Raw genomic sequence first — 13055 nt, 5'->3', positions numbered from 1 at the left:
ATGGATAAAGTCTCATTTTTAGACGTTTCACAACTAACAATATTTATTTCATTAGATTCAAGATTCAAGAGGTTTATTTGTCACATACATATACATACATACATACATACATACATATATGCAGTGAAATGTCATATATAATATAATATTGAAGTTATAGAATGGTACAACACCACGAAAAACAGTGTGGCACTCCACGGCCAATCTTTTCAGAAATGATTGATCAAAAGGGAAAATGATATTCATACAATCTTCCATCAATCCGTGTGTCCGCGTGTCCGTGTGTCCATCCCTCTAGCCATCCATTTTGTTTACTCAGCTTTATTTGTTCTCGTCTCTGGAGACTATCCCAGCTGACAATGGGTTTAAGGCTGCAATGAGACCCTGAATGGAATACACGGCCATTGCAGGATAACACACACAAACTCAAACACCATTCACACCCACGGTCGATTTACAATCTCGAGGTCCAGATGAGGGACCAGTGGTAGACCAATGGCGGTCCAATAGCGGACCAACGGCAGTCCAATGGGGGTCCAATAGCGGACAAACGGGGGACAATGGTGCTCCAATGGCAGTCCAGTGTGGACTAATGGCAGTCCAATGACGGTCCAATGGCGGATAGATGGCAGACAAAAGGCGGGATAATGGCGGTCCAATGGTGGACAATAGCTGTCTAATGGTGGACCAATGGTGTTTTGGAGTTATGACAACAAGGCGTAAATAAAACTGGTCCATCACCACACTGGCGAATGACACGTTCATATAATTAAGAGAATCCACCAATCTTTTTTTCAGTTTTCAGTTTTATGCTTGTCCTGAATGTCCAAATCTCACTGTGTCAGTACTCTCATTAACATTCAGAAGGTGCATACACTGAGGCACAATCAAGCATTCCTTCAACGACATTTAATACGCTTACATTTACAATATGAATGTCAAAACTTTGGATAAACTTGTCTGTCCATAAAAAAAGATAGTCGCTATCGTGTCTTGTTACTCACAGTCCTAAGGCCTGGCGGGCATATCGAAGTCGTCCTTGACAACAGAGGTCAGTTGCCTTTGCCGGTTATTCGTCTCGACAGTTGGAATTTTCCGTCCCCTAGCTTTGGATTTCATCAGCAATGTATTTTGCACATTATGCTGACGACTGTATTTCTGCTGATGAAAAGGGGGGAGACCTTGTCAGTATTTGGGAGTAAAATGAGGGTTAAAAGGAATCTGACATTTTCCCTCGCTGTCCTAATTACCAACAGGTTTCATGGGGGAGATGAAAGATGTTCCCTGCTGAGTCCATGGTCTGGAGGGACGGAAATAAAATGCCTTAACCTAATTCCATCGCATTCATTTTGTGGCCCTATGAAATTAATGTTGCTGTAGGTTGATCCATTCTTTTTAAAGAAGACACTTGTCGGGTCAGATATAAGTAATGGATAATGTTCTTTATTGAGAGTGAGGTGGCCCGGTCAGGAACAATGGAAGCCACGGTGATCAAAGGGAGCTGAGCTCTCAATGTGGGCGTCCCATGTGGCCCACCGTCTACAGAAAGACAAGGGTGAAGTAAAAAGAAATGTGTCGGCGAGATAAGTTGTCAATAGACTCTTCCTTTAAGTCATCTCCTCAGTGAAATTCAATGGATGCCTGTATTTGAATGTCATTTTATGCCAAAATAAAAGTTTCGGCCATTGATTTAAATTCCCGATCCACATTATTAGGATAATGATAACTTGTGTGTTAGTGTATTTACATATACAGTTTAAGTTGAGAAGGCCTGATTCAGTGTTTGTGCTTTTGTTTACTGAGGGTTGAGTTAACAGAGAACGACTGCAATTCCAAATTTCTATTTGACTTATGCTACTGTTCACTGTTTGGGCAGCAGGGGGCAATCTAGAGCCACACTGAATTCTGACTGAAGTTCCCACTGAAAGCCTTTGACAAACAGAGCTAGATTAACTCAGATTCAAAGACAAGGTGAGTTTGTAGTATGAATCTCTGGCTGTGCATCGGTATTGAATATACCCAGAGTAGGTTGGGTGCCTCCGGGTATGGGAGGTGGGTCTGCTATGGGGTGGTCGGGTCCGGGAGAGGGTCCTGGGTGACTGCTCCTTGGCCTGATGCGCCCCTGTGTTGATCTGGTTAAGCTTCACCTACCTCTCCCAGTGCCAGAACTCATACTCAGTACATACACCACACAATAGGTCTAGGGTTTTGCGGGATGGGTGGAGTGCGAGCTATATGGCTGGGAATGTGGTGGGTGGCTGTGATCTTGTCCATCACACTCCTGCCCCGATGTGCGTCTCGTCCGTCCCGGAAATTTTATTCACACTCATATTAGCCTAGAACACATACACTCGCAAACCAATCCTGCTCCAAACAACACTCCACCAGACCAGGGTCTGCAGGGCAGGAGGGGTGTGAGTGATTCGGGTTCAACTTGCTTGGAGGACTCACACCCCCACACCCCGCAATTTTAACTGCAACTGCAACAGCACACATTGAGCACTGGGGTTTTCCGGGGTGGCGGGTCGCTGGTGGGTCGTTGTGGGGGCGTGGTTGACCGGAGGGCGGACGGGTGGGCCCCCTTACGTACAACAACCTCCCCGCTCCTCAATTTACCCCATCATCATCTGTGACAGGCGACCCGCTGGAGCGGGAACATGCATATTCAGCATAGGTTCCTCCCTGACAGTAACAAACTATTGTGTTTTACATGATTGGAGCTCCACATGTCGAAGAGAAAGGTTAGTAACCAGGAGAAGCCTCAGGCTAATTCCCTCCGATGTTTCTAGTCTGACATGTAAAGTCCTTTTGTCTAGGCCGCTGCCACATGGAGGTAAGACAAGGTCAAATCCGCATTAATACAAAATAACATTAGCATTCGTCCCGTCCGTCCCAGATGGATGTTTTAGGCCATTGGCGATGCTATCACTATTTTCTGTTTGAGTGTATTAGTTTTGGGGTTACTAATCATACTCATGGACTCATTATGGGAGCCAGCCAACATCAGACCTGATAACACATCACATTACTCTCTCTCCCTCTGTCTCTCTGTCTCTCTGTCTCTCTCTCTCTCTCTCTCTCTCTCTCTCTCTCTCTCTCTCTCTCTCTCTCTCTCTCTCTCGCTCTCCTTCTCTGCAAACACAAGCACCACAAATGACTTTAGGGTGTCTTTTTCTCCAACTTCCGCCTCTATCCATCTATCAACTTGCTTCTGACCTCCAAAATCCAATCCAATGCACCTTTGTTCCCCCCCTTGAGAGAAGTTAAGCACTGATGTCTATCTCCCCCGTGAGACTGAACAGCCTTCCTTCCCCCGGATATCACTCCATCAGCCTCCACTATGGAGCCTATATGTTGTGCTAAAAGGGCACTGACAAACTGCCTCAGCGTCGACTCATTTTGCTTAACTGCTACTTATCTCTCTCTCATTCCCTCTCTCCGCTTTCTGACGCGTCGAGGCGGAGGCGAGGCAAGGGGCTGGACAGAAAATTTCCGCTCAATAAATCTGAGAGTGGAACTGCGTTTGTGAGCCGCTCAGGAAAACAATATCACACTATGTTGCGTCACGCTCCATTCAAGCACAGTATCATATTGTGGTGGCTCAGGTAAAGAGACTACTCCTAGGGGAGACCCCCCCTAGGAGTAGGAGGGGTTAAATTGGGCTAAATAATAGCCCGAGCTATTCTTCAAACAGAATCAGGATCGCCGTTATCACCAAGAAAGTTTACACAAACAAGGAATTTGCCTTGTTTTGTTGTGCGTAACAATAGCAATAAACATATTGCGAGATAATAAGAAATTAAACACAATTACTGCAGGTCAAGAAAAGTAAACTCAAAAAGTGGACTCAAAAAGTTTGTGTCCAGGGCGGGAGGGGTTTGCCACAACCTTTCCTGCTCGAGTGCTGGAGGCGCACAGGTCCCTGAGAGATGGCAGATTGCAGCCAATCACCTTCGTGATTGTGTGTCATTGCAGAGCGAATGACACACTGCAACCTGCCCTTGTCCTTGGGAGTGGCAGCAGCGTACCGGAGGGTGATGGCGGAGGTGAGGATGGACTCGATTATGGCGGTGTAGAAGCACCATCATTGTCTTCGGCAGGTTGAACTTCCTCAGCTGCCGCAGGAAGTACAGCCCGGGTGAGTTCCACTACGTACTCAAGGCTCAAGGATATTAGGTATAAAGACGGATGGAACGAGTGTATTCACATGAACCAATAAACTTGAAGTTGAAAAGACCCAGTACCCGAACTCCATTCAAATCTGTTTTTTTTGTAACATTGACGGCCTACAGCGGAAGCAGCATGTTGAGGAGCAAAACCATAACGCATATTTTTCTTGAAAAGGGACAGCTTTATTATATGATATAACAAAATAAGAGAGGAAGTAGTGAGTGGGTTGGATAGCGGAGAATTGATAAATAGATGCAATTGAATTTCATTGTCAGCGGCTGAAGGTTTTCTTTTCTTTATCACGCAATGAGGGGCTCAGCTCTTGGCAATTAACACGCTTTTTCACGCCTGAGCCTGGCCGGGTGTGCTCGGCGCGGGGCTCACCATGTGGTCCTTAGGTTGGGGGCGGACGCCTGTCATCGCACCGGGCTGCCTGGATTACTGTCCTCTGGCGCTCTCGGTGCGTGGGGGGCTCGTCGCTCTGCCCTCTGTTCCCGCCCTCTGTTCTGTGGTCTGCATGCACGGCGGCCAGGGGATGACCAGGGGTCCGATCGGGGCACGGAGCTGCCCGGCAGGGCGGAGGCCATGGCAGGCCGCTCTGCGCCCGTGGCTGGTCGCTGTAGGTTGGGTGCCTCCTGGTACGGGGGTGTGGGTCTGCTATAGCGTGGTCGGGCCTGCTGCGCCCCTGCGTTGATCTGGTTGTGCATTCATCCCTCCCAGTGCCAAAAGCACACTCGGCTATGTGGACGGGCGCTCAGGGCTCGCGACTGGGAGGGGCGTCTGGTCGGCTACAGTGGGACGGGCCTCGCTCTTGCGCGGGGTGCGGGTGGATATGGGGGTCCCTCTGGCTGGCCTGCGGGGTGGGCGGTTCTGGCGGGGTGTCGGTCTGTTGGCTCTGGCCCGCGGCCCAGGTTCTGCACATGGGGGTGGGTTGTATGTGCGTGCCTCAGGGGTGCGGGTTCTCCTCGCGCTCCCTGGGACTGGGTTGTGCTCCTCAGGGCCGGGTGTGGGGGTTGCTCTGCAGGCTTCCGGCTTCTCTGGGGGCCCAGGGGTCTTCTATGGCTCGGGGCTTTCCTGTGGCTGTGGGGCTCGGGGGGCTTCGGGCCCTTTTCAGCTGCTTGGAGGCGCCACAACATAATACCGACATATACACCAGAACCAATTGGGATAAGTCCTGTACACTTACCGGTGGACACACCCACACACACACACACCCACACACGCACACACACACACACACACACACACACGCACACACACACACACACACACACACACACACACACACACATACACATACAGGCGGTCTCATCACAGACGCGCTCATGCCACCAACACCTGCTTTGAATGCACCCCAGCACCCTCTTGGTTACATTACTCTCCTTTCCTCCCTGATTTACTGCCATAACTATGACAGGAAGAGGCAACGTGCCCAATTGCTGTTCCAGTTTTCCTGGACTTAATTAGCTGTGTTTTTTACATACATGTTGCTTATGTTCTCCCGTGTACATGTCTTTGTTTGTTTCTATGTTTATGCTTTTCCATGTACATGTTTTTGTTTGGTTCTATCGTTATTTGTCTCACCGTGGTGAATCTCACCCTCTTGGAGTAGTGATGAGTTGTTTATCGACCCAAACATGGTCAAATAGTTCTCCAAAGTGGGGGGTTGGTGGTGTCTCTATTAAAAAAAAACCTGTGCTCTTGTCATCCTGCAGGTCGTCCACAGGACAGAGTTATTGCAACAGTTCTTGATGATTTCAGAATAAATAAAGAGTTGCATTGCAGGTTGAGAACGAGAACTGCACTAGATACAGATACAATAGCATACAAATACGCCGTGTTTACATACATACATAAATACATACATATATACATACAGTACATACATAAATTAAATAAATTAAAGTAAATAACCCGTGCAAAGGTTTCATAGATACACAAAATGTCCACATTACCACATGACCACAGACCCTACATCCACATTACATCCTCTGCAGCGTGCTCAATATTACACCAAGACAAATAATTGGTTTTGTGTTCTTTTGGAAAACAGTTTTTGGGATGGCTTCTTTTTCCTTCCAATAACTCCTGATATTGCTATCGCCACAGATTTAATTTTGCAACGAGCTGAGGAATGAATCCTAATGGTAGGCTGTGTGCGTGCATGTGCATGTCTTTGAGAGGGTCCCAGTATTACTGGTGTTGCAGTGTGTTTGTATACCTGCAAAGTGTGTATTTGTGAGGGTGTGTGTGTGTGTGTGTTTGCAGGAGGGCAGCACAGTTTCTTCACCCTTCCATCGCTTCCATCGCTTAAATTTATGCACTTACTTGACTATTCATCCACATGTGCTACTCCACGTGCAGTAAAAGCTCAGGCAAATGAAATGTAAAATGTTATTCGGTCAGAAGGAGAAGAAAAGTAGCCCTTGCTGCTTATCATAGAAATACAATATGTATTGCCATTCAAATAAACTGTCTTTCACAGCCAGCGAGTGAATAGTAGTATTAGTAGCTCTCGTTTCAATTTTCATCTGATACCAAATAATACAAATGTTAAACAGATTAAACCACAGCACTATCCACTAGCCACAAGAACCCCAAAAAAACGCTCAATGGGGTGATGCACCAGAACATTGTTATAAACTTTTTAATGGAGGCTGGTCTAGTCACGTTAATCCGATCGTTACCTTTCCTCATGGGAATCATAATGTGTCTGTATGGGGGCAGTGGTACAGGAGGTAGAGCGGCTCAGCTAGAGATCAGAAGATTTCCGATTTGATCCGCGGCTCCTCCTGTTGGCGTGCTGATGTGTCCTTGAGCAAAACTCTTAACCCCCTCAATGCTTCCCGGGTGCCACTATATGGCAGCCCACTGCTCCTAGATACGTCAGTTACTAGGTTGGGTGAAATGCATTTTGTTGCCTCAGTACTTGTACAATGGCAATATGTGTTACTAATCCATCTGAATCTCCAGGTGAAAAATGAATTGCAGCAAATAATTGTGTAGGACAGGACAGGAAGGACTTTTCCACATACTGTACACACACACACAGAGGAAGCAGTCAGAGCACATTGAGATGGAGTGAACTCTGTGCTGCCCTGTCATAATGGCAGGAAGAAAACCAAGCATCTTTCGGAGTTTGGAGTCACTCCAGTAGAGAGTAACAAGGCCTGGATTTTACTTAAAGCCAGGATCTAAAAGCATTAAAACATTATTTTGGAGCATCCCCCTGTGCGTTCCAGAATGTCTCTCGGTTCTGGTGTGGAAAGCAGAAACGCTGTCCGGAAAAGCGACACCAAAAAGTGAAAAGACAGATTTCATGAGGCCCCTTTTGGCTGACCAGGCCCCAAGTAATTGCTTACCAATGCCTAATGGTAAAACCGCCTATGCCCACACCGCAGCCTGCATTTTCAGACTTACATTGTGCAAATAAGAGTTTGAGTGTTTTATATGCTGTTTTGCATCTCTAGGTGTGCGAGTGGGGTGTAGTGATGAAAGACTCACAAACGATTCGCTCATTGTGAACAAATCTTTTAAATGACAAATCTTTCATTTTAAATGACTCGGAAATTGGAACTCGCTCCGGCAGAAGAGTTTTTATACAGACAGGATTTCACCCACTGAATCGAGGGAACAAATGAATGAATAGTCGCAAAAATTTAATGAGTCCTTTCACCGAGTGACTCTTCAAGAACTCTTCAAAGAAGCAGCCGAAGCTTTCATCGCTAGCGGGTGATCTTGGTGTCTGCTGCTCGTGGTTAAACCAGCTGAGCCCCTCTTAAAACAAACAGAAAAAAACTGCTGTCTCTTTCCACTTTCCTGTGGCTCATTGGAACTCGCTCAAACACCATCAGCAGGCAAGCAGAGCGTGGGGGCGCGTGTAGCAGCCTAGGCTGCCAGTTCTATGCTAACCTGAATGCTTGAAAAATCAATCAACTGAATATTGACAATGTGCGTTAAAGCCTGCTTTTGACCCGTCTGGGAGAGGACGGTCGAAGCTGCACCTGAGCTCACTTATACTCCTGCCATCATATCTGCGTTGTAGTATGTGCAAGAAATAAAGTCTTTCAGTTGGTTCAAGGCCGAGGCTAACCTGGTGGGAGGAAGAAAAGATATTCTGTGTTACATCAAGATTCAAGAGTCAAGAGATTATTTCTGTGTGGTGTGGGGATGGTGTGGGTTGACCAGCCACACCTGACCTGGATCTTGGAAATGAGGGACCCAGAATCAGAGTGGGAGCAACAGGTTGAAACCCCCATCCCCACACACACTCAGGAGAGAGGAGCCCGAGAATCTGAATGTAGGCTAGAAATGGTATTGGGTTGTGACAAGATCGACACAATTAAATAAAGGGTGAAAACACTTAAGCCCTGATTATACACCAAAACATTATGTAAGATGGAGATTCTCAAAGTCATGAAAGTATGTCAGCCCTCTTCCAAACTTTTCCAAAAGGTGTCGTGAGCTTCAATCATGAAGCCCCACCCCGTGGCCTCTGTAGACCGGAGGCAGTCATGCATTCGCTGATGAACGCTTCTGATAAATAAAGAGTAAAATCAATAAATTATTTATGGTCTGGTCAGTGGAGAGCTGTGATGCCAGCTTGAGTTTCTCAGCCCCTCAATCATAATGATATATTGAGCGCCCTGCCCATCACAGACGCACAACGCAGATTATGGGCCGGGTGTAATGCAACCTGCACCCGTCTATCAGTGCAGCCTCTACGTAAAATACATCTTGAAACTGTCTTTATAATCAACACCAGCTGTTTTTCAGAAGCACATGCAGACTTTATAAAACGCGGCTGCTTCATTTCAGACTATTGCTGGTGGTAAATATTTTCTCACATTATTCCCTCTAGTGATTGCAAATAAGCTTTGTAGAGTAAATTCCCTGCATACGCCCAGGCCGTCTGTGGGCGGTAAATAGAAACCATTAATTATTAAAGAGGACCTTGCCTAAATAGGGTGAGTTGAGTGGGTTCTGAATAAAAAGCTTGACAGGGGCCACTACTGTATACAGGCTTTGAGTGAGGAACAGTAAATCACTGTGTTTGTGCGTGCTGAGTACTGAGACTATTGCAATCTGCCGCCAGGTTTGACATTGGATGCACTTTGATTTTAAATCGCGCTATTCCCTGGTTATGGAACTTCTGCAAAGTAATTTGTCAACATCAAGTCAAGCCACGGCGGACGCATATGGTCATTTTCACACCATGTTCCTCCTCAAGTGCAATTTATGAACATCTAAGCCCTCGCCACCAGCCCATTCTCATTTTCTTCCGCCTTTTCCCTTGTCACCTGTCTATGTTCATCTATTTTCATGAGGTGCATCTGTTCCTGGCTCATTTGAAATTGGAAGTGAAAACAAGCATAGGTTTATAATAGCGCACTTATGAAATGCTCTCCTCTGTCTAGAAGGTAGATTAGTATTGGGTGAGAGCCTTTGAACCGATGCAACAAACTGCAACTGAAGAGAAAAGCTGCAGGAATCTAGACAAACGTGGCCTCAAACGTATCGGAAAAAAAATTGTCACATCCCGGACAATTTTAAAATGCATGGGCTTATATTTTGTTCTCACTACCACAAAATAAAAGCGATACTGGTTTAGCTTTTTCTCTGAATGTTCTGTTAAATTCAAGGTTGGGTAAGAAAAGGGATATAGGGTCATATCCTCAGTATTAATTTCATCCATAACAATTTAACTGGATATAAATGTCAACCTTGGCCTGGCTGAAAATTTGAATGTACCCATCAGCCAGGGCGGTAAACATTTCCACATTAACAGTGAGCTCCACCAATCAGAGACGTCTCTGTTACATTTAGGATTATGGGTAGTCTCCATGACATGACGAATTAAACATGTTTCACTTAAAACAAGGTTGATATTATACAGACTTGTGGCTTCTACAGGTGGAAAAACGATTTATTATATGCATTGTGTAATATCGACACAATTATTTAAAAGCATTTCAAACCTTAGCATCAACCGTAATCCTGGAAACTACAAAAATTGCCTCATGGCTAAGGTAGTTTTATTATTATAAACCTAAAAATGAAACAGATTTATGGGTGAAAAATCACACGCGTGTGTTACAGTGGTCAATTTCGTCCGGAGATATACCTTGTCAGAATTTACATCTGTCATTTGCAAAGCCCTGAATTATATACTAGGGCATTTTAAATGGTGCCCCCTGACACCACCACACCTCTAAAAGTACATGTCCAGAGCTGTCCAAAACTGTTGACCTTATTTTGCTAGCTCTTTTAATAACTGAGATATAGGGCTTCAAAGGGACCTCTTGTCGGTATTCAAAGGTCAATATCTCAGTTTTGGGTCCATCGAAATTCTTCATTGTTAACCTACAGGATGAAACCCTTAAACTAATGTGTTCGGTTTCGTTCTACGACAAAGGAAAATACAAATCTGATTTCATTCCATTTAGACTGTGAATGGTGTTGGAATATAGACTTGGCACCCCACTCCGGTGCCAGGGTTGAATTTTTTCACTTTTTCATAGAACAAAAGCAAATTTCATGTTAACTTGTGCGATGTCAAGTGGAGTTTTTCTCTCATTTGAAAATGCATTTGAAAGCGGGGATCAACATTTGTTGGTCTAGATAGACATTGTAATAAGAGATTTGCTATTTTATCGAATTTTCCATCCCATATATCGAGGAAACATAAAAGTGATGCAGGAGAAAGTCTTGATTCTGTTGTAAATATTTCCTCTTAAATGAGTGTGAAGGTCAGTCTGATATGCAGCTTGATGCTCCCAGTGATGGATGCTGTGAGCAATCAGTTTTTTCCAGAAATGCAAATCATGCCCAATTTAGTTTTTAAATCCGGCCCTGGTTTACATGAAATTGCAGGCAGTGTTTTGCTTTCATCATCTGTCATTCAAAGGATGATTGGAGATTGTCAAGATTTGCATAAGCCACCAGTCACATTTGCTTTTTAAACTGAAAGAAAAGTACACTCAGTGTTGCTGAAAATTACGTAATTAATGTTATTGATGACCTGACTGGAAACTCATGGCCAGACAGCCCTTTGGTGAGTTCTCATTGTTCGGCAGCGTTGGGCAGCGTTGGAACTCGCGACCCGCTCCGGGGCCTTGACGACGAAGTGCTGCGCTCCATAGACCAAGACCATTCACATTGTAAATGGAATAAAATCGGATTTCTGGTTTTTTTTATTTACAACCCTACGGCTGAGGCGATCATCGGTGACATCGCTCGAACCCGCGATCAGGCCAGAAAGACGAGTCGCAGTCGAGTGTCCGCCTCTGGTTTCAGTCGATTAGCGTCGCTTATCCGGTTCCGCCGGGATCAGGGACTCCCCTTCGTGGATAAGTGGCTCTTCTTCTGTGGGCGACCCGACCTGCTGAGGATGGACGGCCTTCACCTTAACGGGGGAAGGCGCCATCGCTCTTTCACAGGGAACACGGATGAATGTTTGAGTCTCGTTCTCCAGCGGGTCGGGACACAGTTGAGAAGAGAGCAGTGTTGTCACAAGACTGGAATTTCTAGCTGCGATAATATGCCTTTAAAAATATCGATGGCCAAAATCATTTTCAAAACCACGGGTAAAATTCGCACAACATTGAGGGCATAACATTTTAGATTGTTCTTAAAATATAAATATGACAAGGCTTAAATTATAAGATTCTAAATAAGAAAAAAAAATTTAATTTTAAAATAAATTTCATTTTTTTTGATCATCTTAAGCCAATACATTTTATAAAACTGTATTAAAATATTTTGACAATTAAAAAAAACAAAAACATGAATGTTTCTGTTTCACCAGAGGGCTAACCAGCTAGCATTAGCTTTGGCATGGGTTTCCTATAGGTTCCCTCTGGGCTGGAAGGCTAGAAAGGCTAACAGAGCTAGCGATGGACACCACAAACCCGCCACAAACCCGCACATTGCGATGAAATGCCCGCACGCCGCCCCCTTGACACAGAGAAGCGGAGACGGCGTGTCCCGTTCCCTGTTAGCAGCATAAGCCTGCTGCGCTACCCTGGTCCGCCCCGCTATCCCCACCGTGACGACCGAATGAGATGAGTGACGAGAAGAAGACAGAGCCGTGGGTGAATGAGAGGTGGTGGGGCTATGCAGGCGGGGCTCCGCAGGCGCGGCAGCGGGGTGTGGGTGACCCGCCGTCGGAGAGAAGAGAGATCGACGAAGCAGCTGCCACCGGTGTATCCATAGTGCGGAAAATGAGTGCTGCAACCGTTTCAAATGTTCCGATTTTAATATATGCAGAAAAATCGATAACACAATCGTCACGGCCACAGGTTGAGGACCAGTTTCCTTTCTTCCCTGTTGTTTCATCTGTGCAGCCTTGGGCCAAGGACCCGAGCCCTTACAGTCAGCAATCTGTTCGGAAATCTGAGCCTAAATGGGGTGCGACTGAGCTTGAAGTTGACCGTCGGGCATGAGGCGATACTTTGCCGAGCTACAAACGTTCTCTTAATGTTCTAATTTGTCTTCATAAAAATAATCAGACTTTATTTGATAGGGTAGCTGTGCTAACCCGACGACAGCCCATTCTCAACAGCTCCCCCTTTACTGCTAATGACTTCATGCAATTCTTCACTCAGGAAATGCACCTTATAAGGGAGGGGATCAGGTGCGCTTGGCCTCAGCCCCAATCGAATCCTTCAAAAAGTGAGACAGGAACGGGCACTAGGGCAGATGGTATAGATAACCTCTCACACATTGATGCAGTATCTCTTGAAACTCTACCATGGTTGGCACAGTGAGTGCAGCAAAACAGACCACATGCCTGCCCGACTCACTCCCCGGAAAGCTCGCTAAAGAGCTATTTCCAATGTTCGGACTTCTTAACATTATTAACTCATCTCTCTCCTCTGGCCCCG

This window comes from Zeus faber, assembly GCF_960531495.2.
Source record: "Zeus faber genome assembly, chromosome: 20".
NCBI lineage: Eukaryota > Metazoa > Chordata > Actinopteri > Zeiformes > Zeidae > Zeus > Zeus faber.
This window is presented reverse-complemented; position numbering follows the sequence as displayed.